Source organism: Pelodiscus sinensis, chromosome 6, assembly GCF_049634645.1.
Source record: "Pelodiscus sinensis isolate JC-2024 chromosome 6, ASM4963464v1, whole genome shotgun sequence".
Classification (NCBI taxonomy): Eukaryota; Metazoa; Chordata; order Testudines; family Trionychidae; genus Pelodiscus; species Pelodiscus sinensis.
In genome coordinates this window covers 93,898,006-93,925,635 of record NC_134716.1, presented here as the reverse complement: position 1 = coordinate 93,925,635, position 27,630 = coordinate 93,898,006, and the positions used below count along the sequence as shown (strand labels likewise).

Below are 27,630 nucleotides of genomic sequence, written 5' to 3'. Positions count from 1 at the left end.
AAGTGCGGTATGCCTACATTACCCTCCTAGTTCGAACTAGGAGGGTAGTGTAGACATACCCTCTCTGTGTTGCTCAGCATGGCCCCTGCTGTGCTGGGTCCTACTCAGCAGGGTCCTGCATCCTGTCCCTCTTGTGGCCATCACTGGCTGTACACTATGGAAGCTGGTGAGTGTGGGCAGGCATCTGACAGTGGCTAATTATAGATCTCCTCTGTTGCCCACCCATCAGGCCTTTATGTGCTCCCTCTCTCACTATCCTCTCCCTGTTTTGCCTGTCCTCCATACCCCACCTCTAGTGCTATGCAGAGAACCAGATTCTGGTCAGAGCACTCAGCTCAACAGCAGCCAGGCCAGAAGACTCCTTCCTTTCCTCACAGCTGTTGGCTGAGCTGGCACCACAGGAAAGCCCCAGACCCTCTACTCAGGACACTGGCTAGGAGGAGCCAAGCTCATTTGTGCCATAGCCTTGCATAGCCTCTCTGTCCCTCAGCTAATCTCTGGAGTAGTGTGTGTATGGGGAGGGAGGAATTTCAAGCCTGTCCATGCCAAGAGCAGGGGTTCAGCAATCACTTTGCTCCCTACTTTCTCCCCAACCACAGGTCCTGCCCCCAATGGAGCATGGCGTTTTTCCATCCCCGAGGCACCCTGGCATGCTGAGCCACTTATCTGGCTAGGTCACTGAAGCCCTTACAGTCAGGCTCCCTGGATCTAGGTGCACAATGCTGCCTCAGGGTTTAACCACTTACAGCCTGTGTTGTAGCCAGGGGAGGGGAGGGAAAAGAAGTGACTGGGTTATGTTGGTGACCAGCAGCAACCTGGAATTGTTAGCTGCCTTTTGACACGTATAGGCAAAAAGGGGCAAGCTTCCAGCCACAAGGTGACTAGGGAGGCAGAAGAGATGAGCTGTACAAAGTTATGGTCCAGGTCATTTCTTCCCTCCCCCCATCCAGGACTGAAAGCAGCTCCTGTTCCTTCCCACCTACACAGTGCCTAAAGACCACTGCTGGCCATATTGTGGTGTGAAACCTGGCAGAAATCACGGGGGGATGTTGTATGCCCCCCATGTTGCCACAGGGACACATGACTCCAGGTACCAGTAGAGGAGGGTCCATCCCAGCGCCCAGCTTGGAATGTAGGGCAGAGTATGCCGGGCAGGGAGATTTGGGGTGGTTGGTAACTATCCCCTGTGAGAGAGGTATAGGGGAGCGTGTCTGTCATTTATCCCCGGGGGGGGGGGGTAGGTTGTGCCTGTCTGTGTCACCCCTTCCTGTGTGAACCCCAATCCCTTAAATATAAGAAGGCAAATAAAAAGACTTCCAACTATGCAGTATTTCTTTTTAATTTCTTTTTAAATTAGTTCGTTTTTAACATCAGTCAACTTGATATTAATTTGAACATTTGTACTACATAGTTCCAACTGATTGCCATTTAACTTATTTGAATATGAGTAATTTTAACAGATGTCCCATAGTCAACATGAAGAAATGTGGTTACCCTGTACATAAAGTGGGGGATTTCCCAAGCATTTGCTGCAAGAGACAGTCAATTTGGGTGGGTCTAGACCTCTGTTCTGAAGAATGGGAGTTAGGGTAAGATTGCTTTCTTTTGCTTACCAAGACCACAGAAGAAAGGATGTTCACTCTTAAGAATTACAATTGCAGACCTAAAGAACTTTTAAGGATCAGCAGCTACAAAAAACTAATTCTGGTTGAAAAGCGCTTTTAATTAGTACAAGATTACTCATGCTTCATTAAGAATGTACTCAATTGTAAAAAAGAGCAATGTACATTTTTGTATGTGTGTATTAGATTATGCATGTGTTCTTGGAAACAAATAGCTATTTTATGGTTAATAATCACAATGACAAATAATCACATTTGCATATACATAGCACTTTTCATCCACAGATCTCAAAGTGATGTACAAACAGTGTTTTATATCTATTTTACAGAAGCCAAAACTGAGGTGAAAACTCATAAAATTGACAGAACAATTTGGTGATAGATACAGGACTTTTCTGTCAGTCCTATGTTCTATCCACTAATTTTATACATTTATATTTTTTGTGAAATAGAACCTATGTCATCTTTGATCAGTTTACTCAAACTCTGTCACAGTATGTTGCTACTAGGGCATAAAATATTTAAGCTTGTTATAACACCAATTTTTTTAAAAAGAGTGGCCAGCCCTTCTTCCCTACTCCATGTATAAAAAATGCAAGTCTCTGCAGTCCAAATTCTGCAAAAGGTAAAAGTAGTGAATGATTCATATTGAACAATCTTGTTAGTGACTCATTAGCTGGCTTGAAAAAAGTTTAGACTTTTAAATAAAATGGGAGAAGGGGGTGGCCCAAATATCCTTGATGCATAGGGATAAATACAGTAAAAACCAAAAATATGTAGTTCAAGATATCATCTAATAAAAGCAAAATGGTAAGACTAAATGATACTGGACGTATCCACTCAATGTGCAGCAGCAGTCAAAAAAGAAAACAGTGTGTAAGGAATCATTAAGAAAGAGAGAGAGAATAAAACAGAAACTACCTTATTGCTTCTGTATAAATCTATGGTACACCCACTTCTTGAATACTGCATGCAGATGTGGTTTCCTCATTTCAAAAAAAGATCATCTTGGAATTGATAAAGTTCAGAAAAGGGCAAAAAAAGAATGGGGGTTTGGAATGGCTGCCAAATGAGGAGAGATTAATAAGACTGCAACTTTTCAGATTGGAAAAGAGATTACTAAGGGGGGATATGACAGAGATCTATAAAATCATGACTAGTGAGGGAAAAGTGAATAAAGAAGAGTTTAGTCCATTGCATAAACATAAGAACGAGGGGTCACCAAATGAAATTAATAGGTAAAAAGTTTAAAACAAAAAATAAGTTCTTCACATAACACATAGTCAGCCTGTGGAACTCCTGGCCAGATGATGTTGTGAAGTCTAAGACTATAAACAAAGTTCAAAAAATTCATGGAGGATAGGGCCATCAGAAGCTATTAGCCAGAATGGGCAGGAATGGTATCCCTAACCTCTGTTTGTCAGGAGTTGGGAATGAACAACAGGAGATGTGCCACTTGATGATTACTTGATCTGTTCATTCCCTCTGGGGCACCTGGCATTGTCTAATGTTGGAAGACAGGATACTAGGCTGTCCACTATGGCCATTCTGATGTTCTTATATGTCAGTTAACGGATTATCCATTAATTTAACTAATAGCTAAAGTTTTCAGTATGGCTCTTATAGGGGAACTCATAGCTTGTGTGTGCATTTTGAAAATAAATAAAAAGAGTGTGTTTGACATTGGCCTAGGTGTACAAACAGTCCACAATGTTAACCATCTTCTTTTGGAGGAGTGTACCTCCCATTTTTCTCATGTATTTGTACTAGATAGTTATAGGACTGCTGTGCTCTTGCTGGATTATATTGCTTCTAAGTGGCTACAAACTGTATTCTGGCTTTTTCTTTGACTAAAGTGCTCTAGATAACCAATTTGATTGAATAGGCAGTACTCCTGCCCTGATTAATAAGAAATTCCATGCATAATGCATCCCACCCAGAACATACCCTCCCATAAACACAGGAAATACCAGCTGCACAAAGGGAGGGTCTTCAAATGTGAAGTTGAGCAAAATGTATTCTTTTTCTTTTAAGACCTGAAGATCCCTATGGAATGGGCCATCAGGATCAATTTTCAGAATTATAACGTGCTGTGCATGCAGACTGTCATTTACGTGTTCCACGGAATAAATCTCTGTTCTATAACTTAGTGATCGACATCTATATCCCTAAGCTCTTTCGTAAGTCAGTCTGAAACCTGGAGTGACCCAGATACTTCACCTTGTAGGTGTACTTGTCTTTGGTCATTTCTATTTTTTTCTAAAATAGACAAGTTTCTCTTTTTTGCATGCCTTCATTTTCAGATTTCTTTCCATCAATAGGTTTTTCCCTTTATTTCATAGTGATAAAGGTTTTCAATGTCTTCCTTTAACATTACTTCTTGCATTGTGGCATTTTGTCCTGTTGGTAATGGCTGATTTAACATCTCAAAATCTGGATGCTGAGGAAGTCGGTATGATCTGTAGAAGTCATATATCAACTGCTTCAGTCATTGAAGAAGCAAAGGATTGCTCTTCTTACTATCTTATATTTACTTCTACACTGAAGTCCAATTTGGGTCATCTGATTCCACAAGCCATACTGGTGATGAGGAGGCATGAGAGTCCATATGTTGCAGTGAATGGTTATCACCAATGGTGGCTGTGGCTGACGTACAAACTGCCAGTACAGCTTGTCCAGTTTCCAGGAGATGATTAGAAGCACTTGTGATCTTTGTTTAAGATGGACTTTGAGGAGCTTCAGTTCAGCATTGGGCTCTGAAACCAACATCCTGGCCTCATCACTGGGCCCAGGCCACTTATCACCTCATAAGCAATTATGCCCTTTTGTTACTACTGTATATTAGACACAGACTAGGTAGACTTATTTTAATCTTTCTTGCCTCGCCATTTCCGTGTTAGACTCAGCAAAGGTAGTAAATCTGTTGAACATTCAGTAGACAATAAATCATTCTGCCTTTGTAGTTGTAACTGACAATGATTAATTGATAATATATTTCTTTTTCCATTTTCCCAGAATTTGCTGCAACCTTCCCAGAAGAGACTGAAACCTCCATGGTGAAGTGAATCTTGAATATGAGAAATGTTTCCTTAAACATACCAATCCATTAGAATGTGTATAAGCATCTTAGAATTCTCTTAATCAATCACAGCTAAATGCGCAATGATCCATAAAATAAAACATAACATTTTCAACTCATGAGGAAAATGCCATTTTAATTTGTTAGGATTCTTAACCTTTCCCATCTCTTTTTTAAAAAAATTGTGCATGCCTATAAAAAGAATTATGTAGAAAAATGGACAGGATCCAAGGTCTGGATGAAAGCAAGGGAGCTAAAATGCAAATTTTCTGAATGTGTTTTCATCTGTCTTTGTTTACCACAGGACAAGGGTGAAAATATCTTTAGAAGATTTTGTTCAGCTGAAGCACTTCAGCTGTTAATACTGCAGTAGATAAACTGGTGTATTCTTCTTGTATTTCTTCAGAAAAGCACTAACATTAAATGAAATACTGAAGGTAAGTAATTTGCTTCTGGTTTTGTTTTGTTTCTGATTGAGTGTACAGAAACTGAAATAATTTCATCATGAGGAAATACTGGGAATGTTTGTGTCTTATTTCCTGAGATAATTATATTGTACTTTTTTCTTTTGTGTAAATATAAAGAGACTATAATGAAAAATGAGTGCAATAGAAACAAACTGAATTAGAAATATATAACTAAGTATTAAACAGATAACTAGTATATGATAATCAAAAGAGGGAACATTTATTTAGCGATTTAATCCAGTAAATAATATCTACGCACCCCATACAAGAGAAGATTCTTCATTAATGGCTTTCTCCCATTCATGTTACTTTAGAGCAAATATTCAATGCAGCTGAAGAAACTACACTACATTTTCTATGGGACCATTCAGTTTTTCTTGAGTAAAGCCAGCAACTCCAGATTTCCATTCAGCACAAATGTTAAAATGTGAAAATTTGGATTCAGTCTGATTTAGACAGAATATATATATATATTTCAAATTTCTCACAAACCTGAGCAGCTTTCTGGGCATCCAGTATCTCTGGCAGTGCCACCATGCAGACTGCTTTGGAGCCAGAGACCCCAGGGCTTCCAGATGCCCAGGGAGCCAACTAATGAGTCAGTCTGGAAGCCCTGAGTCCTAAGTCTCTGGACTTGAGGCAGTCTGCCTGGTGTGAATGCCCAATAGTTACAGATCCTGGAAGCTTAGCTCAGGATCTCCAGGCTCCCAACACTTTGCCAGGGAACCTAGAAGCCTCAAAAGCCCCAGCTTGGCCCAGGATTCTCACAGCTTCAAGGCTTCCTGCTATAGAGCTGGTAGCTTAGACTCTAGAATGTTAGGCAAAGAGGAGCTGCCTCAGGATCCCAAACAATTTTGCATCCGTAAGGTGGGGCTGCCCCAAAGATGCTTTAAGCCCAGGTCCCCAGAAACTTTCCTAGCAAAGAGTTCCATTGGAATCCTGCCTGAAAGTTAGGAAAATTCATAAAACCCAAGTTGTTTTTGTAAGATATTTCCAATGAGCTACTAATTTCTGACAAAACTCTGTTTTGTCAATAAAATTTCCTTTAGCTCTCCTCAATATATTGAAAACAAATGAGTTTGCATTCGAGGATAAAAATCAAGATACAGTGGACCAATTCACTGAGCTAACTGTTCAAATAAATTTTTTTATCATGTCTGACTCATGAAGCACAAGCACATTCTTGCTCTTGGTAATGGAAAAATAATTCAGTAGATAATCATTATATAAATCAATTGAAAATATGAATTATTAAAGAGAATAAAGCAAGTACTTTAAAAGCACAGAGGTCTGATTAAATATAAAAGATATAGCTAGATGTAGACACTACAAATCATGCAAGAGAAAACAGTATTACATGAACATGCTCACTAATATAAGTTTCACATAACCCACTTGCAGAATGAATTTAGATTAATCATAAAGTTATTTTCCATTGCAAACAAAAAAACTTTGAGAGATAGGCTAAGGGTAATGTGTCAGTTTCAATATACTTTCTAAACCCTGTACAATTGCAGAGACAAATTCATCAGTAGACTTTTTGTTGAACATCTTATATAATTATGAGATGTCCCTAATCATTTGATTTTGCTAAAATGAATTAATGTTACAGCTGTAAAAAGTACAAGTAATATCAAATTATTGTAACAAGTTTGAAACTGATCAGTGATCAGATTGAGTTGCTCTTCACAACATATAGGCAAAGATAATTTTATTAGCACCCACTGCAGTGTACACCAAAATGGCGAACAATAAAACTGCTTAATTTATTTTTTTATATACATATGCTGGACATTTCTTACATCTCGCTAGCCATTTCCCTAGATTGAGCTCTGGTTAATTTAATGAACTGCTTTTCTCCAAACCAATCTGGTAGAAATACCAAACTCAACTAAATTCATTTAAATAGCTATTACATAGCTGACAAATTTTTAAAATCAGAATCAGAATCAGTGAAAAGCCAAGTTAATAATTCCCTATAAGCTAACAGTTCATACAGCTTATTTAATTTTAGTCTGTTACATACATTCACATTTTATTCTCTATGTATATTAAATTAGTTTCTTTTAATATACAATACGTTCTCAGTTGTATATTTCTCCTCTTCATTGTGATGAATAAGGTTTGCAGGACTAGACCCAAAAATATGATAATGTACAGTGTGTGTTTCTGAGTACTTCAGCATTTGGGTCCAGTTTTACAAACCTTATCTATCATATTCTGGCCCGTAGTGTGACTAAATCCACTGTGGCCATACAAGAGATTAGTTCAGACACCCTCTCTCTACGGCTGGATTAAGGTTATGAGGGGACTTAGGCTAATGGGAAGGAAGGCCCTAAGTATGAATTACATATTGCAGAAAATATGAAGTCATCATATTTGGGTAAAATAGGAAGAGCCATGAATAGCAGTAAGCAGAGACAGCAGGTGCCCCATCCTTTCCACCTAGCTTTCTTCATCCAGCAGCAGCTCAATCAGTGCTTCTGCCTCCTGGAACCCTGTTGCTTCCCCTCCCCCACCTGGCCCCAGCTCTGCCTGAGCAGGAGGGCTTAAACAATAGAAGGGTCTAGGCCAGTGGTCCCCAACCCATGCGCCGCACTACTGGGGCCAGCACCACTCCTGTGCCGCACGCCCAGGGGTGGGGCTGCCCATACGCCATGCGCCTGGGGCCAGCACCACTCCTGTGCTGCACACCCAGGGGTGGCGCTGCCCATATGCCACGCGCCTGGGGCTGGTGCCACTCGTGTGCTGCGCACCCAGGGGCAGGGCCGCCCATACGCCGTGCTCCCAGGGCCGGAACAGCCCATGCGCTGCATGCCCGGAGCCGGTGCTGCTCCTGTGCTGTGTGCCCAGGGGCTGGCACTACCCATGCACCACGCACCCGGGGGCAGGACTGGCCCCGATCACTCGGTGGGAACACTGGTCTAGGCTATAGCCTTATTAATGATTAATCTGGCCCTTCCTCAATCTCAGCTAAGATGTGAGGGAAAGAGCTGGAGTCCTCTGCCTTCCCTCTAGTCTATTAAGTGGCAGAGCGAGACAAAGCTTTGACTTCACCTCCCCGAGCGCATGGGTAGAGCTGAGCTCACATGAGGAAAAAGGTTATTGCACTTTGTAAAGGGGTGGCACAGATGACTTCCTTCTGGGATCATGAAAAGATTAGTGGTTTGTGTCACAAAATTCCTTCCACATGCTCCTCCTGAACAAGCACAGCTTCCCATGCAGCCCATAATCAGGTCTAGGAGGATAGGTGCAATGTAGTTAACAAGAAGTCCTAGATTCATCACTAGCCCTACATAGTCACATAAGGAAGTAAGGGGAATAAGGCACCTTCTGTACTCGCTTGTGAGTTTCAGCACGGGACAGGAAGCAGGATCTGCTGAGTTTCTATTTTCCTTAATGGGTGCAGGTGGCATTGGGGTAGAAGGGTTGAGGACTGGACACAGCCAAAGCTCAGCTCCCCTCTTCCCACTCCCAGCTACCATTTCAATATAGCTGTGCTGGCATGCTATGTGATGTACACTTTCCAACAGAATTTACTTTCGGGAAGACCAGGAGGTAGATTGGTCTGTCACAAACTACTTCACAGGCAGCTGCCTCTTGATCACAGATAATTGTAAAATGACAGTCTAGCTGCATGTGATCAAGGGCTTCTGGATTCTTCTACAGTTTATTTATAGAATAATTGTTCTGCCCACTTCAAATGGAAGAGTGTATACTCTAGTGTCACAATATTGCAGCAATGTTACAATTGTGTAGACTGTGTTGATTTCAGATCACAGAGTTTCATGTGAGCACTTCTTTCACATTTGAGTCACACAACACTGCACCCCTTGAATTTTAGTTTGTTTCTCATGCTTAAAGAAATAAAAAAATTCAAAAAAGCACTTTCAAAACTACTGTATCATTCACATTTCAATGGAAAGTCATAAATTTTCCCAGATTGACAAACTTTAGTGAAACTTACAATAAAAGAAGGCTGAATTTTTAATTTTTAACAAGACACACAAACCAGATGTGTTTTGCATGATCTTTCATTTCAGCATGAATAGCTTGAATAAACTAGTAAAATTATGAGAATTATTAAAATGCAGAATAGACAAAGTAATTATGAAGAAGTAGTTTGTGTGGGAAAGATATTTCACTCCTCCCAGATAAACAATGGCTATGTCTACATTGGCAAGATTTTGTGCAAATACTTTTAACGCAGGAGTTTTTGCATTAGAGTATTTGCACAAAAGAGCATCTATATTGGTTTGGGACTCATTGTAAGAATGATGTGCTTTTGCGCAAAAGAGTGTCTACATTGGCGGGACGCTTTTGCCCAAAAGCAGAAGCCCGGAACCATTTTGAAGAGGGCAAAAGGGCACCAGCCCTTTCCGGGGGCAGAGGCGGGGGCTGGAGCTCCTTTGAGATACGTGCTTAAAGGGATCTCTCTGGACAGCCATTTCTCTCCTGCTGCGTGCTATAGGACTTCTTGCACGGACTGACAGCCATAGCAGTTCTATTTGTGGTTGCCCTCTGCCTTATTGGACACCACTGCCTTCTGCCTTTAGTGCCTTTGGCTGATTTTTTGATCTCAGCTCGTTTGTTGTGCCATGGACCCAGGGATGGCCTTGTGCCTGCTCTGGCCCCTTCCAGCCATTTTGGAGTGGCTGCAGCTGCTGCTCCAGGCTGCTTCACTCCTCCTCCAGGACCTCGAGGCGCAGGTTGCTCTGGACTCCCTCACCAGGGAGGCCATCGTGTCCCTGTGCCATCCCCATCCCACCGTGGAGAGGTCCTTGTGGAGACTGGACACCAGTACCGACTGGTGGGACCGGCTGGTCCTGGGGCAATGGGATGACCAGCAATGGCTCTGGAACTTTTGCATACGAAAGCAGACGTTTCTGGAGCTATGTGCCTGGCTCGCCCCTGCGCTCCAGAGAAGCATCCCCTGGCTGCGGGCACCCATCCCAGTGGACAAGAGGGTCACCATCGCACTCTGGAAGCTGGCCACCCTGGACAGCTACCAATAGGTGGCAAACCAGTTCGGGATGGGCAGATCGACCGTCGGTGCCGTCGTCCCAGGGGGAGTGGGGCGGGGAAAGGATGCTGCACTCCATGCTCAGGTGTAGGCAAGACTCCAGGTTGGGTCATCCAGGGGTTTGGGCCGTCCGTCCCTTGCACATGCCTGCGGGTGGGGAAAGCGGTGGCCCGTGGGATGAGGGGGCCCTGGTGTGTGTGTGTGTATGTGTGTGTGTGTGTGAGGCCAGAGGGCATCATGGGGGGGGGAGCATGCACTCACCCTGCCTTACATGATGTGTTCCTCTGTTTCCGTGCACCCTTCTGCAGATCGTCCGTGCCATCAATGATGTCCTGCTCCAGAAATTCATCTGCCTGCACAACGTTAGGCTACGATGGCCAGCTTCATTGCCCTGAGGTTCCCCAACTGCGGGGGAGCCCTGGATACAACCCACATCCCTGTCTGTGCCCCGGAGCATCGAGCGACCCATTTCATAAACAGAAAGGGGTATTTCTCCATTGTACTCCAGGCCCTCATGGACCACCGTGGCTGCTTCCTGGACATTTATGCGGGCTGGTCCGGCAGGGCACATGACACCTGCATTCTACGAAACTCCAGCCGTTTGACAGGCTGGAGGTGGGCACTTTCTTCCCCCAGCGGGAATTTACTGTCAGAGACATGCCAATGCCCACGTGTGTTGTGGGGGACATGGCCTACTCCCTGCTGCCCTGGCTAATGTGGCCCTACATGGGGTGGATGGACCACAACCGCCTCAACTGGGCCCGCAACCAAGTGGAGTGCGCCTTCGGGCATCTGAAAACCCGGTTCCGTTGTTTGCTAACTTGTCTGGAGATGGGTGAGTGGAATGTACCCGAGGTAGTTTCCGCGTGCTGCGTGCTCCACAATCTCGTGGAGCGGAAGGGGGAGGCCTTCCTCCCGGCATGGATGACAGTCAAGGGCCAGTCCTTCGAACAGCCCCGCACAGCTGCCATCCGCCAGGCGCACCACAATGGGGTGTGCATCCGGGAGGCCCTGATGGAGATGTTCTCCCAGGCCCCATAGTAGGGTCGCCTCTGTCTCCCTTGACATCTCCCTCCTATTCCCAACCCTTCCCTTCTCCCCTCTCCTTACCTCCCAATAAACAACCAACAGAGGTTTTTTTGGAACACAATGTTTCAAACTTTATTATATTTACAATGGATGGGGGGGATGTAGGGTGTGTGGGGGGGTGGCTCTCAACTGGGAGGGAGGGAGGTGGCTCTCAACTGGGAGAGGGGAACTACTGCTGGGAGGTGTGGCCCCTGCGACTGCCTCTGCAGGAGCACACCTGGACATGGGGGTCAGGATGCATTGGGGCAGGCAGCATGGGGAGGTGGGCAGGAGGGACAGGAGGAGGGGGGGCATTGCGGGGGCAGGAGGAGGAGGGGGCATTGCGGGAGCAGGAGGGGCAGGAGGAGGAGGGGGCACGGGCATTGCTATGGGAGGAATGGTGGGTGGATGGGGCACGGCTATGCCGTAGTGCACAGCATGCCCAGTGTGAGTGGTGAGGGCAGTGATGGCATCTGCCACTCGCTCACATTGGGCCTGGAAATGGCCCCAGGCCTGCTGGCACCACTCAATGTCCGCCTCCACCCGCCGGGTGATGGCCGTCTCAATGCGCTCGATGGCCTGCACATGCTGCAGAAATAGTTGGTCCTGCTGCCAGACCCACCAGCATGGAGCTTGGGTGGTTGGGGGTGCTGCAGCTGCCGCAGGACTGGAGGGTCCCCAGCTCCTGCTCAGTCCCGCTGCAAGGAACAGAGAAAAGGATGGGTCACTCAGGCAGCTGGGCCACTGTCTCCGCACTCCATGTCCTCCGCCCCTGAAGCCAGGTGACACCACAGGACTGTGGCTTGGGCCCACTCTTCCCCCTTCCCCTTGTTGTATGTTTGCATACAGCACTACCCACCCAAGAAGGGTGCTCCTCCATGTATTGTAACCACTGGTCTGTGTCCTTGCACCTGGGGGTGTTGGAGGGTGGGTGTGTTGTGTTAACCTGTGGAACTCCATGCCGGGGGAGGCTGTGAGACTTTGGGCTAATCAATGGTGTTTGACAGGGAGCAAGATGAATCCCCACACAGTGCCTGGGAGCACATATGGCAGATGTGGTTTGGGCTCTCAGATCCCCATCACGTGGCTGTCTCCTGGATGGAACCAGCGGTGACTTGGGAGTGTACCGTCCTTGGAGTGAAACTCAGGTGGCGCTATGGCCAGCCCGAGCACTTCCTCCCTCCCCCTTGCCCTCACATACGGTAGCCCAGGGACGCGTGTGGCCGCAGTGGGGAGTTCCCTCGGGGGGCCAGCCAAGGCACTGGGAGCAGACAAGGGACTCAGTGGGGGCCACGCTCACAGGGCTGTGATGCTGAAGTTCTCTCACCAGCAGCTGGCTGTGCCTCACAGTGAGGAGGAACAGTGTGCCGTTCTGCGTGCTGCACCCTTGTGGAGCTATGGCCTGAGCCCCTGGAGCCCTGGCTGGTTCCAGCCGGCATCCACCCTTGCCCCCTGGTCTGGACGTGAGTGAGCAGCGTGCTCCGAGGCGTGCCCTGGAGCTGCCTGCGGAGGCCATGTGCTGCTCAGTCACCAGGCTGCACGTGGCTGCACGTGCTGCATACTGCTAATGCTACACAGCGTGCAGCTCATGCTGCCTAAATGACACTCCCTTCCCTTTGTGTCCCCCTGGGTGCCTGGCTCCCCCCCCCCCACCCTTGTGAGTGCAAAGTGCAACACTCACCACTGGATCCTTCCCCAGCTTCCGAAGATGTACGGGAGATGTCGGGGCTGCTGGAGATGATCTTGAGCTGCAGGGTCACGCTGCTGCCCTGGTCCTCCTCCTCATCTGACCCTCTGGCTGGCTCATCTTCCTCCCCCGCCTCACTGGGCCTGGTGACGGAGGGGCGCCTATTCATGTCCACGGGTCAGACAGTCCGTGGGGTGCTGCCTGGTCCAGGATGCGGTGGAGCTGCTGGTAGTGGGGGCAGCTGTCGGCTCCTGCCCCCTGGCCCTCTCTGGTCCAGACATAGCCCAGGCGCAGCTCTTGTACTTTAGCTCGGACCTGCTCGAGGGTCCGGGCTGCATGTCCCTGGTGTGAGAGCGCCTGGGACATATGGTGGAAGATCTCCGCATTGCGGCGACGGGTGCCCCTGGGGACCAGGACGGGGCTCTCCATTTCCTGCCCCTTGGGGCCTCCTGCGCTAGAGGTGCGGGTGGCTGTTCCCCCCCTGGAGCAGCCATCCTGGGCTGGTGGTCTGGTGGCTGTTGGGGACGGCAGTAGAGCCGCGTGGCAGAGCTATGGGCAGAGGCAGCAGAAGGGCTTCTGCCTCGTGGCCTCTGCAGGCTGCGATTGCCTTTAAGGGGGCTCAGGTTACCAGGAAGTCCAGGAGCTGCATGCAGGTACGGAGTGTCCAAGCGGCCATTAGGGCTTTTTTCCGTTTAAACTGCTTTTGCGCAAAATGTCTTGGCTGCCTGTCTACACTGGCCTCTTGCGCAAGAACACTTGCACAAGAGGGCTTATTCCTGAGCAGGAGCGTCATAGTTCTTGCGCAAGAAGCACTGATTTCACACATTAGAACGTCAGTGTTCTTGCGCAAGAACTCGCGGCCGCTTTTGCACAAAATCTTGCCAGCGTAGACACAGCCAATGTGTACGATTGCACAGCAGACAGTTTCTCTTCTAATGCTGCAAGTTAACTGAAGAATTGCCTGTATATGCTATACTTCCAATACACTTTTATATCATGTTCCAGTGAGAAGGCAATGAGTAAGCCCACCTGCTCCTCAGTTTTCACCCATCAGATTTTCCAGTAAACATACAATTCAAAGCTTAAAAATATTAAAAAGCATTAAATAGATGGAGCTATGTTCATCCATGCTATTTCATTCGTTCCTAATGAAGTTCTCCAGACTTCGATAGAACCATACTTAAACGAGAAGTGACTTTTGGTCTACAGTTTCTCATCTCTTCTTGCCTCATCCAATACCCACTGAAGCTGAACAGAGTTTTCATCAGGCTGATTGGGAAGAGATTTACCAACCTGACCCCTTCACAACCAACCCTAACCCCCGCTCCCTCCCACGGCAAATAAAACAAATGAGAGAGAGAGAGAGAGACAGAGACAGAGACAGAGACAGAGAGACAGAGACAGAGACAGAGAGAGAGAAAATATCCATTTAGCAAAAAATATTTTCAATTAAATCACTGGTCACTAGTCAATCGGGATCGACTGGTAGATCTTGGAGCCTCTGACAGTGGATCCTGACTGGTTTGGCCAGGGAGCTATCAAATGCTGGTGCTTCAGCTGCCCCTCCCTCCATTGCTGTGCACCTCCTGCCCTTTGCCTTGGAGCTGTCCCCTCCTGCTCTCACTTGCTGTGTAGGACAGGGAAGATAGAGGGGGGGTGCTGATGTCAGAGTGACCTCTCTCCCACCCTGTAGTCTATCTCCACAGAGCAGAGGGGGGACACAACAGGGCTTGGGATGGAGGGAGTTTGCTGGCTGCTTTTGAGAGTGGTGCAGGTCCAGTGTACGGGTGAGTCTGCCTTAGCCCCACTGCATCATCGGTGGTAAGCAGTGCCCAGCTGGAGCCTGCATCCTGAACCCCTGTCCCAGTCATAAACCCTCTCCTGCACCCCAAGCTCCTGCCCTAGCCCTGAGCCCTCCCAGACCCAAACTCCCTTACAGAGCCTGTACCCTGAACCCCCTCCTGTACCCCAACTTCCTAGCCCAGGCTCAGCTCAGAGCCCCTCACACTCCAAATTCCTTAGCCCAAGACCAGAGCTACACCCCAATCCTCTGCCCCTGCCTGATGAAAGGGAGGAAGGGTGAGCAGGGGCAGGGCCTCAGAGAAGGGGCACAAAAGAGTATTTGGGTTTGAGGTAGATCTTGGAATGCACTTAAATTCAAAAAAGTGATCTCATGCTTAAAAAGTTTGGAGACCACTGAATTAAATCTATTTTGATGGAAAATTTCCAACCAGTTCTTTTTAGGAATTATATACTTGGATAAATATTTACAAAGCTACTTTATGTATTTAACAGGTATTGGACATTCAGATTCCTAAACAGTTTTGAAAGTAACATAATTGATTTATATTACTTACTAGGTATTTTATTTTGATACCCTCCTTGTCTAATCAGGGAAATGATTTATAAACAAGTCTATGATTTTCCACACCCTGATAAACCCTACTGAGTATTTTCCAGAGTGTGGTAAATACTCTCATGATTTTCAAGATCTCTTAGAAAGGAAAACAGAGCTGCTCAGGTTTTGGATGAAAATAAACAACCGTGATTTATTCATTCCTCAACTTGCCTTATTCTTTAAGATTCTCTCAGCAACTTTTAAGTTTACAGATTTCACTAGCTCTCACAAATAGATTTTTTTTTTAAATATAAGTGTAGCAGAAAATGAACATTTCAGAGCAGGTAACCAGAGCAATTTCCTAGAAGAGTCCAAAAGGAATATCATCCAAATTATTTTTAAAGATTGCCATAGAGTATAATTAGAAATCATCAGTACAGAGTTCCTCAAAAAATACAATTCAGTTAAGTTTTCAGTGTTGCTCTTAATATTATATTTCTATTGCTTTTTAAAAAAAAAGAAATTAATGGCCCTGTCTTCTTTAGGGAAACTTATAAACCAATCATAATACATTTAGTTCCTTAGAAACTGTATTAAGAAGAAAATAAAATTGTATTTTAAGGTCTGCATTATTATTGGACAGCTTAACTAACATATATCTATTCTATTTTAGACAGAAGATACTAAGAGGAAAAGCTAAAGCATTAATCTTCTAGTCCCACTGCAGACATCTTCTACATGTCACTAGGGGGTATTTTCATTAGAAAGTATCAATCATGAGTAAATAAAAATAAATTGACAATTTTCCAGGAGAAAAAAAAAAGTGTTTTAGTAACTTGGTTTTGGTGATTGAAACCCACTTAAAGATTTGAACAGCAGAGCATAATTTGCTAACTCGATGGATTATTATTTAAATGCAGCATGGAAAAGAAAGTAGTATTCAATGTAGATAAGTTAGTAGGAGTACAGTACTATCAATTCCATTTTCCTTCTGTAATCCTACTAATTAAGTTTTTATAGAGGGCCATCAAGCATTAGATACAAAAACTGATTTAACATTATTTATGAAAACTTCTAAAAGTTGTGTGCCACAGATATTAGGAAAACATTTCTGATGTGATTTCATTGACTTTACAGATAAAATCTGGCCCACAATTGGTTTAATCCTACTCCAGCTAAAAGTGATGATAGTTTTGTCACTGATTCCATGGAGATCTGTATTGCCTCGTCCATTTTTTATTATAAGCTGTAAGTGAACCTTAGTTGAACTGTATTATTAGCCTGAAGCCTGCATAATACTATATATCAATTTTAGTTATATTCTAAAAATATAAAATCCATTGGATGAAAATTATATTTAACATTTATCAGATATACTACTTGCACCTAGAAAGTGCTGTCCTCAAGAGACCCTTGTCAACATGAATAGTAAGACAATTACATACACAGTAAAACAGAAATTATGCAAGTTATATAGTGGGTACAAGCAGGCTGTCTTAGGTTTGCAAGACCCAAATAGGAGCTGAGCCAGACTGTGACTGGCCAGCATGTGGATGCAGGAAGAGGTATAGCTAAAGAATCCATCCCCTGCTGTGCCACACGCAAATCAGAGCTAACCTGCATATTATGGTCTCACCTACCATCTGAATTAGTACCATCAGCAGAGTTAGTTGACCTCAGAAGAGAGCACACAATGCACCATTTAAGATGCACACCAGTGTCCACATTTCCCTTGTCTGATTGAAAGCTTCAGAAATTATTGCCTCCAGAGCTCCTGCTGGAACAATCCAGCACCTCACTGCTGCTACAGTGGGCCAGTGCAAAAACAAAAAATTACAGAGTCTTTTGGGTGAGAGCAGAAAAAAATAAACCTCACACTCTAAAGGAGAATGATTAAGATGTCTTTAATCCACTTCACCCTCCCAATCCTGAGTGCCTTTGGACCCCCTTCACCAATAACATAGGGTATGTCTACACTAGAAAGTTAGTTCGAACTAACGGACGTTAGTTCGAACTAACTTTCCTATGCGCTACACTAGCGCTCCGCTAGTTCGAATTTGAATCGAACTAGCGGAGCGCTTAGTTCGAACTAGGTAAACCTCATTTTACGAGGACTAACGCCTAGTTCGAACTAGCTAGTTCGAACTAAGGGCTGTGTAGCCCTTTAGTTCGAACTAGTGGGAGGCTAGCCCTCCCCAGGTTTCCCTGGTGGCCACTCTGGCCAACACCAGGGAAACTCTATGCCCCCCTCCCGGCCCCGGACCCCTTAAAGGGGCACGGGCTGGCTACGGTGCCCGTGCCAGGTGCAAGCCTGCCAGCACCCAGCTATCAGACCCTGCACCTGGCACGGCACAGAGCCACCCACCCGATGCCCCCCAGCCCACCCCCTCTTGCCGGGACCAGGCTGGCGGCTCCCGGGAGCTTGCCCTGGACCGCAAGAGGCGGGCACCTTCCTGGGCTAGTGCGGACATCGTGGACCTCGTCCACGATCTCCGCACTAGGCACAGGAAAGTGGCCGGCTAGGGCAGGAGAGCTGCCAGCCTGGCCACCCAGGACCAGGTGTGCATGAAAATCAAGGGGGTCCACTGAGACCCCCGACCCTGAGCCCTGAGCTTACAATGGCCGTCCTGGGTCAGACCAAAGGTCCATCTAGCCCAGTAGCCTGTCTGCCGACAGCGGCCAACCCTAGGGACCCTGGAGGGGATGGACCGAAGACAATGACCAAGCCATTTGTCTCGTGCCATCCCTCTCCAGCCTTCCACAAACTTTGGGCAGGGACACCACTCCTACCCTCTGGCTAATAGGACTCCATGGACCCAACCTCCATCACTTGATCTCACTTCCCTTTAAACTCTGTTCTAGTTCTAGCCTTCACAACCTCCTGCAGCAAGGAGTTCCACAGGTTAACTATTTGCCTTGTCAAGAACAACTTTCTCTTACTAGTTTGAAGCCTGCTACCCATTCCTTTCCTTTGGTGTCCTCTAGTCCTTCTTTATGGGAACTCAGGAAGAACTTTTCTGAATGCACCCTCTCCACCCAACCCCTGCTTTTAGAGACCTCTATCCTGTCCCCCCTCCGTCTCCTCTTTTCTAAGCTGAACAGTCCCAGTCTCTGTAGCCTCTCTTCATCTGGGACCTGTTCCCAACCCCTGATCATGTTAGTTGCCCTCCCCTCTCCCAGCCTTTCTCTTCCCCTCTCCCACCTCCTTTTCCCAGTCTCCCCCAGTTTTTTTCAATAAAGACAGAGTCAATGTTGGAAGAAACGTTATCTTTATTTTGTACATCAATAAGAAGGGGGGCTAGGGAAGGGCAAGTGGAAGGAGGTGAGGGAGGAATGGGGTACGAGCCCCCGATGGGGAGGACTGGGCTGGCTCTGCGGGCTTCTGGGGGTGGAAGCTCTCCTGCAGCCCCCCAATTACTCCCTCTCCCCAGATGGCAGCCTGCGGCAAGTGCAGCCGGGCTGATGGCCGAGTGGTGTGATGTGCCCAGTGTGGGCACTCAGGGCACTCCAAGCCAGAACTTCTTTGCAAGCGGGGCACCCCTTAGAACTGTGTGTCCGGGGTGGGGGTCGGGACCCTTTAAGCACAGCCCTCGGCTAGCCTGAGACAGTATCTCCATGCTCTAAGTCCTCCTTTTATGCCCTGCCGGCACTGCTTCCGGCCATCATTAAGCCCTGTTCAGAGTCCACTCAATGTGGACTTACTAGTTCGAACTAGCAAAACGCTAGTTCGAACTAGTTTTTAGTTCTAGATGCGTTAGTTCGAACTAGCTTAGTTCGAATTAACTAATTCGAACTAAGTTAGTTCGAACTAGCGCTGTAGTGTAGACGTACCCATAGATAGCCGCAGGGACTGTAAGCTGCAGCCATTTCTAATAGATCTGCAGTATAAGCCCCAGGACTTCCTGGAATCTTTCCAGAGCTGTGAGAAAATTCTAACTGCCATTTTATTATATGTCTTCTCACACTTACCTGTCTCGCATAACTAAATCTAATATGCTATTGCACTAAACATGCTCTTCTATTACACTCAATCTGGCAATGTCTACTGACTAATATTTGAGTTACAGAAATATGTCAGCTTTTTTTTTTACACAGTTGAGTCTACTGATAAAAGCTGTGTAAATATCTTCAGTTTCAATATGATGTTCTCCAGCTATATACCACTGATCTTTTATTCCTAAGCAGATAAAAGTTGGTCCTAGATGCACTTAGCAAGCTCTCTCTCTCTCTCTATTCTAGATGTCTATAGGAGGCAAGTAATCTGGCAACAAACATCAGGACATGTCTACACAGCAGGACAAAAGTCAAATTAAGCTACACAACTTGAGCTATATCAATTGCGTAGTTTAAGTCTAAATAGCTTAATTCGGCTTTTGGCACTGTCTACAGAGCAGGAAGTTGAAGGAAGAACACTCTTCCTGCTATTTCCATTACTCCTCATGAAATGAGTGTTACAGGAGTTGGAGTAAGAAGTCCTCCAGTTCACCATTATTTCAAAATAATGGCTTGTACTGTAGACACGCTCTTTGTTATTTTGGGATAACGTCGGCTATTCCAAAATAATGCTGCTGTGTAGACACGGCCCTACAGAATTACAGGTTGACTGAGGATTCTTCTTCAGACTCTGGGGAAATCATTAAATGAGGAATGAACTACCAAAAATAAAACTAAATTTGATCCTTTGCACTGCAACTGAGAAAACAGGTAATTTTTGGAGACAGGTGAGTCCTACTCACTAGTGTAAGCAAAGAAATTACTGGCTTTAAATCCAGGTCATGACAGACAGTTTAAAAATCATTCAGTTTTTAAGTGAAAAGCTAAGGTAGTCTCAGATCAGTCTTTAAATGAAAAAAATATTACAAGAATCCAGAAATTCAGTAGTTTTTGCCATGTCTAATTAAGGTATCATAATTAGGGAGAAAGAATAACCAATTTACACTTTAAATTCTTGAAATAATTGATAACTAAATCATCTATTTGGCATGCATAGAATTTCATAGTATTTTGGAGTACTGAAAAGAGGGTGTCTCTCATCCCTGCCCCCGCCCTTCAAGGGGCACATGGCACTTAAAGTTAACCTCCAGCTGTTCAAAACAGCTGGCAGTTCACTCTTGGCGCTGAGTGCTCCTAGCAGGAGGAGGAGACTTTATGTGTTCTCCTGTCCCCCATCTAAATTGGCCTGGGGCAAGGAGAACAGCAGGGAGGCTGCAGGCCAAATCTGACCCACAGAAGCTGTCTTGCCCACCCCTGTCTTAAGTGAAGTGAACACTTCTGCCTCTCATATAGCAAAGTAATGCAATTATAGTAACTTTCCACCTCATTCCATTTTTCCAGTATACATTTTCTTATAACTATTCTTTTATTCAGCAGTTTAACAATGATGATTAATTCTCTGAGTATTTGCTCAAGTTATTCCTTATTAAAAATATACTGCAATAAGATGGCAATAGTCCAAAGGCCAAATTATATACTAACAGTCCAGAACACTACAAACACTGTAATACTTTTCTTGAAATCCTTTCACACAAACTTTTAAAGCAATTTCTAAATAAATAAGAGCATTGTAGAGGCATTAATATATAATATTTAAACAAAAGAAAAAAAAGATTTTCTTTATGATTCAAGGGAACATTTGAAAATCTGCAAAATATTAGTGAAAGCAATATCAAGAGAGGCAGTAAATTAACTGTTCACATTAGTCTTATGGAAATATTTTCTATGTAGTCAGTTTGACTCACTTTCATGAAAATTCCTCTTCCTGAGTTCAGGTGGAGGTGGTAATGAGTAGCATGACATGCAACCTGAAAGGGGAATTCTTAATGGAATAAGGAAGAGAGAGGGCAAATCCTGGTGCCCCACTGAACTGGACTTCACTGGGAAGTGCAGCATGTGACTCAACTGGACTGCTGGGGAGCTGGGAGATGAGCTCAGGGGAGGTGGGGATGAGTTGGGCTGCACAGGGGGATAGGCAGGAAGTCCAGTGCATGACCCTGCCGGGTTGTCTATGGGAGCCACGAAGCCTGGTGGGCCGGTAGCAGGGGAGCCAGAAATGATCTCTCCTCATTCAGTAAAATCCCTCATCAGGGACCAGTCAGGTCCTAAGGATGGTGTACCAGGGAGCTATCAAGAACCAAAGAGGGTGTTACAAGGAGGAGAGAGAAAAATATTCTCCTTAACATTTGATGACAGGACAAGAAGCAATGGGCTTAAATTGCAGCAAGGGAGATTTAAGATGGAAATTAGGAAAGTCTTCCTAACCATGAGGGAGGTTAAGCACTGGAGTAAATTGCCTAGGGAGGCTGCGGAATTGCCATCATTGTAGATATTTAAGAGCAGGTTAAATAAACATCTGCCAGGCTTGATCTAGATGGTGTTTGTTCCTATCATGAAGGGGGCTGGACTTGATGATCTCTTGAGGTCCCTCCCAGTTCTAGTGTTCTATGATTCTGTGTTTCAGTCCTGGTACATAGATAGATAGGTAGATAGATAGATAATCAGTTAGTGGAATACACTGAGGGTACATCTAAACTAAAGAGGATCTTTCGAAAGTGAAAGTAGTCTGGATGTGTTTTTTTCAGGAAAAAAGCCCTTTTTTGAAAAAACTGTATAAACCTAATTTTTTAAGGAAGAGCGGTTTTTTCGAAAAGGTTTTTTTTTCCTGAAAAAAAACACATTTAGACTACTTTCACTTTCGAAAGATCTTCTTTTGAAAGTGAGATCGGAAGAAGATATGCAAATTCCCGGGGAATTTGCATATCCTCTTTCAAAAATAAAACATAGTCTAGATATAGCCCAAGAGTCTTTCATGTGGAAAGGTGCTATAAAAAGTAAGAGAAATGATTATTTAAATCCTTCAGCTACAACCTTCATTTAGTCTCATTCTAGGACCTCTAGGATACTCACAGTTGTTTTAGTAACTCTTTGTGCATATGTTCTAGCTAGCCATGACCTAAGGGGATGCAGAGATAGGGGTATTGCAGTGAGGAAGTTGTGGCTAAGGTGGCAGCTTGGGCTTTTAAGACCACCCAACCCCCAGGCTCTAAGCTAGTGTGTCTACCACAAGTCTCTGCTGGAGCTGCTAAATCCACACTACTATTTTTAGTGTGCCAGCTCAAATTGAGCTAGCATAAGTCTGTCCTCTTGGGCCTCAAGTCTCACTTGAAGCCACAGCGTAGGTATACCCTAGTAGCAAAGTTGCTAGCACAGTTGGTTCTTGTGATTTCCCTATCCATCCAATGCTTCCTAGCACAAGTTCCCATTTATTCCAAGATGCCTCTCTACCTTATCACTTTCCATAGTATGCAGAGTGAGGGGACTTCTACACATATCCTCATATATTTTTGTGGTATGTGGGGAACAGCTCCAAAATCCTCACCTCCAAGCACCCTTTCTGGCCACTGGCTATTAATTATTTAATGGACCCAGGTTGGTTATTTTCACAGAACCCCTAATGCAGAAGCCTGAACTCCAACTTCTAGCATCTCAACTAGCAATATAGTCTCTTATTAGCCTTGCTTATATGGGACAAAGGCACATGGGAACACTCAAGACAGATCTTCTCACTGCAGAACTGCTAGTTTCTCATAGCACCAATCATGGAGCTCTTTCAAAACAAACAAAATTTTCTGTCAGAGGTTTTGTCTCCTAGTTTTTAAATTGGCAGACACCTCACTGTAGAGGGCTTGTTTCAAAGCAGATATTTATCTTCCCCAGTCTATTGTTGTTAGCACTACCCTGTCTGCTATGCTGTGCTGTCTTTTTCTAAGTAGATACCAGAATGTCTCAACAATGAATAAAAGCATATGAACAATGGAATGTCTTGCCCTTGTAAATCCTCACTCATCTGGACAAAGCAGGGCTTACATCATCCCTTCTCCCAGCATGTCTTACATGTCCAACAGTATTTCCAGCAGTACCTAAAGAGGGGGGGCATTCCAATTCTCCTATACAACTGACTCTCCAGTTACAATTTAACATCAACTCAAGAGAGATGGGTTCTCAGTTTCCTATCTATAAAATGACTAAAAGAACAACAATTGGTCTGGTAGCAGACTAACAAAACATGTAAATAGTATCATGAGCTTTCATTGGCACAGCCCACTTGTTCAGATGACCAGAGTTATAAAGTGACTAAGTGATAATTAGGCTTTTCCTACCTCAAATGGTAGGGGCAAGGATAAAATTCATAAATATGTTAAGATTCTATGGGAAGAACAAGACAAGTCCATAAATAAATATCAAACCAATGTTGGAGAAGATTACCACACTATGGGATCCATTAGTCTTCCATGATATGGCGTTTCACTTCGTGAAAAGAATCGCTTATAACACAGGACCAAAGACTAAATATTCTCACACATCAGATCAATTGATCAGACAATCAAGACTATCACTTCAAATGTAATTTAAGTATTGCTTCTCTCCCCGGCTTTCATCCTATTACTGCATATTTTTAAAGGACTCTTGTTTTGGCTACTTCAGGGTTGTTATTTCCTCCATTACAATAATGAAAAACGTTACAATTCGAGAAGCTTTTTAATCATTACTGCTACTTACTCCATGTTACTATGTCGTTTACTCTTAACAGTAAAAATCTTAAACTCATGATTTTCTGTCTTTTCAATTAAGGATGCATTTGCAGAGTAGTCTCCAGAGGAAATGCTAGGCTACTGATGACTCTACATTAATCTCCCACACAGCTTTTAGCATCCATGTGTGGGAAGGATCCTGCTTCTACTTACTTAAATGGGATTTTGCCAGTTTTCAGTTGCAGCAGGATCTGGCCCTATAAATATATTCTATAACAAAAAATGCTAGTGGTACAAAAATGAAAAAGCTCATTATGGCCCAATGTATAGCAATTAAACTATAAATCGAAAGTACAATTACACATTTGTCTTTCCTAGAGAGAAGCAACTACTATCAGTTCAGTCATACACAATAAATGAAACAGCCCAAGGAAACTTTTAGGGTCAAGGCTTCTCTGTGTTACATTTGCTGGCACACAATCAGATTACCTTGTGGGTTGTAGAACTGCATTATTTGTATGACATTCCACATTATTAATTACTAAAATAATTTTCTGCAGTTTCTCTATATCATAAGGTGTTGCTCATGGCATTTCACACTCACATTTTTATAGCTAACACACAAAAATGTTAAACAAATTTTCATGATAATAATGTAAAAAGTTCTGTGATTTCATCATTATAGACTCAATACAATAGTGATTGAAGTAGTATAAGTAACTGGATAGATGCATCCATTCATCATTCCCCATTGATCATTTATGTGCCCTGAGGTATTAATTCCAAGATCTCTCTCTGGGATCCCTTGAATTGAGTAAGATTTCCCCTTGGACACCTGTAACTGATGAGTGCATAGAGGAGAAATTAAGCCAATTCTAGCAAGGAACATTCTCTGGCAGTGGCTACATATGAGATCTCTATCCTAGTGGCACTGACACCAGTGGCACCAATATGGGGCCAGGCCTTACATCAGGCTCTCTGACCTTCATGGAGACATTGCTTGACCTCAAAGTGCTGAGCACCTTTCTTGATGGTGGGTGTCAAGGTTACCCAATCCTTCCCCTGCCTCGCCCAGGTGTCAACATCAATTCCACACTTTACCAAGGTGTTCTTAAAAACATCCCTATAGTGCTTCCTCGTCCCATCACAAGAGCTCATCCCAATCCTCAGCTGAATAGAGAAAATCGGTTTAGGCAAGCGTGTGTCAGGCATACTGAACACACAACCAGACCATCATAGCTGCCTGTGGGCAACTATTGCCTCAATGCTGTGAGAGTCAGGCTCTGCGAGGACATTAATGTTGGACCATCTGTCCTGCCACGCGATGCCCAATATTCTCTTTGGTTACCTTTGGTGGAATTTCTCCAGATTATTAATATGTCATCTATAGGGAGTCCAGGTTTCAGCTCCATACAGCAAGGTTGGGATGACTACAGCATTGTAGACATCAATCTTGGTCTGTATCTTGATGTCACGGTCATCAAACACTCACCTCTGTAAACGTCCATAAGCTGCACTGGCACTGGAGATTAAATGGCAGATTTTATCAATGTCAGCGTTGCTGGACAAATCGCTTCCGAGATAAGGGAAGCTGTTGACATTCTCCAGCGCTTGGTCATCTGCTGTGATGGTTGGTTCAGATAACAGTATGGCTGGTGTTGGCTGAAAGATAACGTTGGTTTTTCGTGCAGTGAGAGTCAGTCCCAAGCTGCAGTAGGCTATGGTGAAAATGTCACTGATTGCTTGGAGTCCATCTTCTCATGTGGCACTGACCTGGGCATCATCAGCGTATTGGAGTTCTACCACTGACATTATTGTGGTCTTGGTCTTGGCTCTGAATACCATACCATATCATTTGTGGTGGTATGCTAAGAGAGCTTAATAGGCTAACATCTGACTTGGAGAAGAGTATGAGGGTCATGGTAATCTGGAAGTATCATAAGGACAAATACACCAAGCAGGAGATAAATCATATAATATGGCAAAACAAGGAATAATAGGATGTAACCATGAAAGGAAATGTTGGGCGACTAAGGAAAAAAATTGTAATAGTGTGTTCCTTATATCTCTAGATCTGCTTCTTTAAGGCAAATGGTGCAATACTCATTGCTGGGGTGTGTAAAACCAAAGAAGATGAAAGCATTTGAAAACCCATCGTAGAGAATAATTCTGCAGTACCAGGAAAATGAATTGGTGCAATAATAAGTCTTTTCCATTTCTAATTTCAATAGTTTTATCATTTAGAGATAGACATATCAACCTCAGAAGATTAAAAATATAAGCCAATGAAAGAAGTGGGCGTTGATTTATATTTGCAAATGTCTTATTCTACAGCTTTTAAAATACCTCTGAAGAGATCACCCACCATTACCAAGCTCCATTCTCTTTATCTTTTTTTTTGTCCTGTTTTGCTGCCTTTTTATTTTCTGAAAGGGAAAGGGGAAATGTAGCAAAAGATTACATATCTGGGAGAGGGTCAGGATATAAAAGATGCCAGGAGTGCTTCATTTTGGGTGGCCAAAACAGTATTCATATATGTTTACATTTCAAGTAAAATTCAGATCACTTGTAACTAACTATGCCAATGTCTTTATGACTGACCTTGAACAATGTTTCTTCAGCTTTCACCCTCTAGCAACCTTACTCTACTTACGCTACATTGATGACATCTTCATCATATGGACCCACTGGAAAGAGACTCTTGAAGAATTTCGCAGGGATTTCAGCAACTTCCACCCCACCATCAACCTCAGCCTGGATTAGTCCACATGAGATCTACTTCTTTGACACTACAGTACAAATTATATGATGGACACATTTCCACTACCTTATACCACAAGAACATAAGAATGGCCATATTGGGTCAGACCAACGGTCTATCCAGCCCAGTATGCTGCCTGCCAACAGGGGCCAATATCAGATGCCCCAGAGGCAGGGAACACAACAGGTAATCCTCATATGATCCCTCCCCTTTCACCCACCTCCAGAGAAAAAGAGGTTAGGAACACCATTCCTACCCATCCTGGCTAATAGCCATTGATGGTCCTAACCTCCATGAATTTATCTAGCTCTTTTTTTTTAACCCTGTTAAAGTCCTAGCCTTCACCACATCCTCTGGCAAGAAGTTCCAGAGGCTGACTGTATGCTGAGTAAAGAAAAACTTCCTTTTGTTTGTTTTAAATCTGCTGCTTATTAGTTTCATTTGGTGACCCTTAATTCTTATATTGTGGGACTATGTAAATAACTTTTCCTTATTCACTTTTTCCACACCAGTCATGATTTTATAGACCTCTATCATATATCTTCCCTTAGTCTCCTTTTTTCTAAGCTGAAAAGTCGAACTCTTTTTAATCTCTCTTCATATGGGACCTGTTCCAAACCCCTAATAATTTTTGTTGCCATATTCTGAACCTTTTCCAATGCCAGTATATCTTTTTTGAGATGAGGGGACCACCTCTGTATGCAGTATTCAGGATGTGGGCATACCGTGGTTTTACATAGAGGCATTAAAATATTTTCTGTCTTATTCACTATCCCTTTTTAAATGATTCCTAATATTCTATTTGCTGTTTTTACTGCCACTGCACATTGAGTGGATGTTTTCAGAGAACTATCCACAATGACTCCAAGATCTCTCTCTTGAGTAATTGTAGCTAAATTAGTCCCCATCATATTGTACATATAGTTGGTTTATTGGGAAACCTACTAACTGCTACACTTACCTTCATGCCTCTGACTTCCATCCAAAGACACATTTCTCAGTCTATTGTTTACAACCAAGCCCTAAGATACAACCGGATTTGCTCCAATCCCACAGA

At 44.2% G+C, this 27,630-nt stretch overlaps 1 protein-coding gene and 1 pseudogene across 5 annotated transcripts in view; both read right to left on the bottom strand.

The window, feature by feature from the left end:
- Positions 1–27,630, bottom strand: part of PDE4D (phosphodiesterase 4D) — a 1,060,501-nt gene that overhangs the window by 719,974 nt on the left and 312,897 nt on the right. The window lies entirely within an intron of this gene.
- Positions 66–12,866, bottom strand: LOC142829944 (ubiquitin-conjugating enzyme E2 Q2 pseudogene; annotated as a pseudogene).